We start from the raw sequence: 7,696 nt of genomic DNA on the forward strand, positions 1-7,696 counted from the left end.
AGGGCGGTCAAGCTTTGCATTTGGATACTTTTACGCTGTGATCTATTTCAGTCTTTTTGACAAGCTATTTGTCATACATGTTGGTGAAGTTTGTGTTTGTGTCCCGTCTTACGTCTGATTTGGATACTTCCTGTTTTATTGTGGCGTCTAAACCCCCTCTCGTTTCAGGTTTCTTGCCCTTCCTCAGGTGTCTCCTGTCGATTGTCTCCCCTGATTCCTAATTGTCTCCATCTGTTCCCTCACCTCCCTCATGTATACTTATTGTCTGCGTCTCCCTTTGTCCTGTGCCAGTGTGTCTTGTAGTCGTGCATGTCCACACCCGCGTTCGTGTTAGTTTGTGAAAGGATCTTTGCATATGGTATTATTAGATATAGGAATAATTGGATGATTGTACAACTGGATTAATGGAATAAATCTCTAGCAGTCAAACCTCTCTGCGTTCTAGATAAATCCATCAAATGCATATTGGAGATGCTTTGTCTGTTTCTCTCTGAAATTGCTTTTCCTTTACTTAAGAATTAGATAATATTCATACAGTTTGAGACAGTGTGGACGCTGCTTAGCAACCGGTCAATTGATGTCCTTCAAAAATCTTTATTCCCAAAGCTGCCATGTTAACAAAACGTTACTCCAGTATGTACATTTTCTATAACGAAACAATGTTAGAATAGGTTTACATTTTGTACTATAGAAAATTACATATCACACTCACACCTGGTGTATTTTTAGAACAAAAAATAAAATAAAATAAAAATAGCAATGCAGATTTTACGAAATCTGCATTGCTATCTTACCAAAAAGTCAGGTTTGAGGGTAAGATGAATGCAGCAATGTACGGAGACATCCTCGATGAAAACATGTTCCAAAGCGCTCTGGACCTCAGACTGGGGCGACGGTTCATCTTCCAACAGGACAACGACACGAAGCACACAGCCAAGATAACAAAGGAGTGGCTTCGGGACAACTCTGTGAATGTCCTTGAGTGGCCCAGCCAGACCCCTGACTTGAACCCGATTGAACATCTCTGGAGAGATTTGAAAATGGCTGTGCACCGACGCTCCCCATCCAACCTGATGGAACTTGAGAGGTTCTGCAAAGAAGAATGGCAGAAACTGCCCAGAAATAAGTGTGCCACGCTTGTGGAATCATATCTCCAATCCTCCAATCAGAGGGTTTCCACCAATCAGAGGGTTGTCGGTTCCATCCCAGGCCCGGCTAACCCGCATGTCGTTGTGTCCTTGGGCAAGACACTTAACCCAACATTGCTCCTGTAGCTGCGACTACAGTGTGTGAATGGTAGTTACTGATGGCAGGTGTCACTGTGTATGGTTCTCTGTAGAATGTTGAGCGCTGTGAATACTTTCCGGATGCACTGTATATGTATATACACAAACCATATGAGCTTGCAACTTAAAAAAAAAGGGGTTGCAATCAATCGCTGCTCGTGCTACTTAATGTTTTTAATGAATCAACTGATCATGAGGTTAGTCCCATTAGCTGTTGTAATGATTTCTGCCGTTGATATTTGTTTTTTGTTTGTTTTGCCTATTATTAATCCTAAATTACCGTATCCCATTCAAGTGTGCTGATTGACAGGGCAAAACATCTTTGTTTCTTTCATGAGTCCTAATATTTTAAACTGAACATGTTGGTTGTGTCTTTGTAAGGGATCAGGACTGAGACTCAGACGACAAAATACTTCTTTTCAGGTTCAGGATCTTTACTGCCAAAAGATCAACTTTACAAAAAAAAAACAGGTGGACTGAACACCCTTGGTGAGGGAGAAAGAAAAAAAAAAACAGGAAGACCAAAAACAAACACTAGGAATACTGGTGGCTTGAAACATACAATCTCATGGTAAGACGATGGATAACCTGACATGGATGACTGGGTGACTGGGGCTTAAATACAGGTGGGGTGATGGTGGACTGAACTCAGCTGTGGGGGGGAAAGGGAGGGAAAGTAAACAAAGACAGGAATAAAGGAGATGAAAGAATGAAATAGGAAGTTATTACATTACATGTCATTTAGCTGGCGCTTTTGTCCAAAGCGACTTACATTACATTTTTAACCCATGGCTGTTTTTTACATTTTGCCCAGGGAGAAAATAGGGGTTAGGTGTCTTGCTCATGGACACTTCAACATGGGGCAGTCGGGGCTCGAACCACCAACCTTGGATTTGGAGAAATCGTATGTAAAAGGTCTTTTAAAGGCTTTTATACCTCTTATGTAACCCACATTTCTTGCATTGATGTGTTAAGATTGATGACATATTGCTGATAATGAGTGCTCCATAGACTTACGCATAATCTCTGTTTTTCTTTTTCAATGTTGATGTTTCCTCGAGGGATCAAGCTATTTTATTTAGCTTATGATAAGATATATGTTACAAATCATGCTGAAATCCGCCTTATATAATAATAATGTTGTAGCTGCATGAATTGATTTGTTTGGCCACTAGCTGTAAATACACAGTGGCTCATGTTTGATGGGTTTGAAGAAGCTGGGCATCTTGGACAGCATGGAAATGTACCTGCAACTTTCCCAGTTAAATGTTGCATACTCTTCCAAAGCATTGTTGTGTAATTTAAACTGTATCATTTGAACACACAGGATTAACAATTGTAGTTTCTTGCAAAGATCAAAGCCACCCCAACAAGGACCATGCACAATGGGAATACATCCTGTCTCATTTTTGTGTAATCGTTGATGCTCTTTAAATGGTGAATGTATATTGGTTTTGCGAGGTTTACCTCCTCTACTTCAATCCATCACCTTATTTTTTCCCCTCATCTCACTTTCACTTTCTATAGAGCTTGTATCATCCTTTGCTCTTTTCTCTTACACGCCCTCCTCTTTCATCTTCTTCTTCCTCCTCCCTTCCTCTGTGCTGTTGCATTATTCAGACTAAGTGCTTGTGTTGTCCCTGAGTACCTCTCCGCTCATCGCGCTCCATGGAGCATGGCTCCCTGAAAAGAGTCCACACGTACAGATTCCTTCAAATCAGGCGTTTTTTGCAGATACATTGGCGAGTGTCAATATGTAAATCGTCATGTGACACATGCTCCTTCCTTCTTTTTCTTTTTTTTTCTTCCTCAAAAACCAGCAAGGGTTCCTCAGAGATCACTTAAGCTGCAGAGCAGACTACAACAGAACAAAGTGTCTTTTATTCATAACTACTAGTAGCACAAAGCTGAAAACCTTCAACTGCAGGCACCATGGACTTACAACACAGGACGGGTTTTGCACCAATAAAAAATAAAGGAAATAGAGGAAACAACCACGCATAGTTAATTGTTTAATTATTGGACTGAACAGAAATACAAATAGATACAGTACAAAAAGAGTCGCTGTAGAGTCACTTTACTGGATGGCCGTGCATCTTTGGTGATGTGTAAAAGGGCAGAAAGTGAGAGAGGCCAGAGGAGTTGTAATAACTTTCAAAGAAATATTGCAAAATTATGCCATTTAGTATGTTGCATTGTTCCTTTTACTACATATTATCATTCAGTCGTAAGTAGGGAATCAAGATTTTTCTGGGAGAAACTGAATACCCTTTGTTCAATGTTAAGATGCTTTAGGTGGCTTATAGTGTTTTATAGCTCATTTAATGTGTTTTCTCCCCCTTCGCTCAACTATCCCTTTATTCTGACAGAAAAGTGCTTTTGCTTCCCTCTTTACAACATATTGGAGAAAACCCACTGCAGGGAACCCAAGAAAAGATATGAACTATGCATGTTCTTGGGGAAAGCAAATCTGGTTTAGGGGTCGTGGTTGATGACGTGACTGGGGCATAAGGGTTGAAAATCTTCAAACAAGACTGTCACTGAATCAGTGATGATTTATGAACAAAAGATAAGACAACTGAATTTGGACACTGTGCTATCCTTCCAATGTACGGTGGATTTAATCATGTATTAGGGTTTTAGCAACAGTAAATGTTTTATTGTAGAGCTGTAAATAAGCCATTTCACCATTGCTTTGGCGATAAAATTATAATTCTTTTTTAATTCTCTGCGGTCCGGTAGTTTGGGGACTATTAAAATAGACAGCGTAGGCCTGGTGAATGGTCAATGCATGCAAGTTAACTGTAACTAATAATGCTCAGCATAACTAATGCATATCTAATATTTAATAGCCCGTGGAGACGTTGATATATTTATATTTCCTTCCCATAATCACAAATGGAAACATAAAAGATTCTCCTTAGATAACACCGACGCCTCAGTGAGTGTCTCTAGGTGTCTGAAGGACAAACCTATGCTCTCTTTAGCATCTGTAGCACCTGTATGGGACGCCAAATAACCTTAATGTAGTACCATCCGCATAATTAGGTAGGAGGAAAGGGAAGGGAATAAGGAAGATTGGACTTTTCTTACGTAACTAACGTAAGCCGGAACTGCCGTGCATGGAACGAAAACAAAAAAGTGATGCTAAACGGGCACCTACAATGTTTAGATTGGAATTTTGATTAAGAACATACCTTCTGTTGGAGATTTGTCAGTATGAATTAAAATTACAATATTTTAAATCTAAATCTCAAAAGTTTTAAATATTGCTTTTTGGAAATTATAAATGAATGTTGGAATGGCTGGAATGGGTAAAGCAATATTTGTGACAACATACAATATGCCATTTCAGTTTGTGATTTTATAATCTAAATGTTTTTAATTACAGTTGACAAACAACATGACTTAAATTTGTTTTCAGTTTGGGAGCATGTCGCTACCGAGGAGGCGGTGCAGCAACGGACTTTGGATCACAGAAAAAATATATTCAATGCAACAAAAAAAACTTTAACAAGTAATCAACAAGTCAATGGCGACACACACAGACACCTTTCTCTTGTGGATGAAAGAAAGCTTTAAAAAATCCTATATTAATGAACGGTTGCAGCCAATCATTTTCAACCCTTAACAATCTACTCAACCTTATAAGAGAGAAATTGTGGGAAATTGTACACTTGGCTTTTCATATTCAGCGCCTTTTGGGGGTTTCCCTGTGAGTGTGTATAAGTCATTTTGTGTCACTGTGAATTCCTGCTTTTAGCGGCCCCACTACTTATTATATTAGTAGTGGGGATATTAGATTAGATTAGATTAGATTCAACTTTTTTGTCATTGCACAGGGTACAAGTACTGAGGCAACGCAATGCAGTTTAACATCCAACCAGAAGTGCAAAGTAGCAAAAAAGTGCAGAGTATGTGCATGGCTGCAGACTGCTGGTGTTTATATTTTGCAGTCTGGGTAATGTCTACAGGTTGGCGGTGAGGGGTCTGCAGATGACAGTGATTTCCTTAACAAAGGTTGAAGTAGCTTCTGCGTTTAGCTCTAACTCTGCAGACATGGTTTGTCCTCACATGTGGACTAAATAGCTGCTGACTCAATTTATACAACGGAGAGCATTGATATATATGTACATTCAAGTAATGTAGTGTTTGTGTGTCTGTGTGTTTCTGTGCACTTGATCATTAGAGCAGTAGACTCCTTATTTACTCCTTATTACTCTTTGAACAATGTTTACTACTATACTGTATAATCCTTGCACTGGTCCAGGTGTTACCACTGGACAATCTAGGCTATTACTACTGCTGTAAAATGTGTGAACAAGTTTGTCTTCAGAAGCTTTGGAGGCAAATCTTTACACATGGGCATTCGTCCAACACTTTTAAAATATGCGATATCATGCTTTGAATCACTTTCTTTGTTGTGATGTTCACTTCCTGTTTTATTTTGTAGACAATAGATCCACACCTCTCATATCACTTTTCCTCCCATCGTTGTTCCCTCTCCCGCTTGCTTTTCCCCACACCAGTCTCCTGTTTCCCATCACACACACCTCACTATTTAAACCCCAGCTATTCACATACAGCACTGCTGCTGTGGCCCATGAACCCGTCAGTCACTTGTTTACCTGTGACTTTGTGCAACCCGTGTTCGGTCCGAGCGTCAGATCTACCGTCTCTCTAAGGATCCGCTGCCACCAGGCCGTCACCCAGACCCCAGTCAACCTAGACTGCTGCCTATTTCACCGCTGGTTTCCATTAAATACACAGCTTTGAACTGGTACTTGTCCTCTTAGTAGTCTCTCCTTTGGTCCAGCCCAACACCAACAAAGACATTCTCACCAGAACGTCTCCCCACTGCCGCACCTCTTTTTCTTTTTCTTTTTGGCTTCTCCCACAGAGCTAACGTACTTACGTTACACGCCTGTTTACTTGATGGCTTGTCGTCCCTAACATATTACACCAGACTTTCCCCACTTCTTCATATGTAATCAGTTTTGCCTCAAATAATTGACTCGATATGTGAGTGGTTTGTTTCACAAGCATTAAATAAACAGTGAGTAAAAGCTCTGAATGTAATAAATCAACATGCAGCTGGTTTGGGTGGACGCCTTCGGTCTATCGTAGATTCCTCTCCAATCAGATAAAAAAGAGATTCATTCGTTAACATTATTACTCTGCTCAATCATTCTAGAAAACAAAATTCCCACACATAAAATGTTCCTCTGCAATGCGTTTTGATTACTTATTAGAACATCTCTCCTGGTACACTTAAACATACACACATGTTATGTATTTATAGCAACAAAAGAGGCAAATCATAAGGAATCTTTTTTGTTTGGTCTGGGTGTTTAAATAGGAATGTGGATTCAAATCAATTTGAGGAGTGCTTATAGTTTGAGTGTTCCACATTTGTCTTGTTAATCTCTCCACATATCTATGAACCTTTATTTCCATTTTTTGTTCTGCTAAAGAGATAGGAGGGGGAAATTAGGATGTGTCAATTAAAATCTTTTTGCAACTACTATATTAGGTAATTATATTTCCTCAAAATTGTATTATAGTATTTGTTTGGACAAACAGCACTGGTAGATACAAAATAAATATTTCTTAACCCACTCGCCAAACCCACTACAAAAGGATTAATTATATGAATGTAACGAAAAATATAAATAAAACAGCTGCGGAAGAAAAAAATGTCTGACAATAAATATAATTCTTCTCCTTATGTAAGCCCAAACAAAACCAGAATACAGAAATAGTGGCTGTGTGGTGGGCAAAGACAAAACACATCACAACATCTTCTCCAATGATTCTCTGCTCTTTAAAGACACATTTGGAACGGCCTCAAACTTCTCTCAGGAAGCATGAGTGGGCGTGTTGCTCTAGAAGCCCCACTCTGCGCCTCCAGATCAGTCAGCGCTGAGAGGCTTCGTTTTTGTTTATAACTGTAATAACTCCCACTCTAAAACGGAAATCGTTTTCCCGTCACCTGGTCACTTCAAAGCCAAATAGCCACACAAGCTGCGAATGAGGGCTACGACAACTGACATCAGGAAGTGCTCAGCAACCTCATCTGAGAACGTGATGTTGTGGCTGAGTCTGATTGGCTGAGAGGAAGTGTTAATGCTTGCGTCAGCTGCTTCATTTGGAAGCAGTTGGTTGTTGCGGCATTTGAAAACAGTTGATAGACGTTCTTGACCTATACCAAATTTTCTTCCAGTCCATCGAGTACTGAAGATCTTAAGCATTTCATAGGATAAACCAAAACCTGCTAGTGGAGCTAAAATCACCAAAGCCCGTTAAGAGCACTAGGATGTCTCTTTCTGTCTCCACACTACTTCCTTTCCCACTTCTTCTTTAGGCCTGTCTCTTTTTTTCTCTCCATCACATCATTCTGACCTTATTTC

The sequence above is a fragment of the Gasterosteus aculeatus genome, chromosome X (assembly GCF_964276395.1).
Source record: "Gasterosteus aculeatus chromosome X, fGasAcu3.hap1.1, whole genome shotgun sequence".
In the NCBI taxonomy this organism is placed as follows: domain Eukaryota; kingdom Metazoa; phylum Chordata; class Actinopteri; order Perciformes; family Gasterosteidae; genus Gasterosteus; species Gasterosteus aculeatus.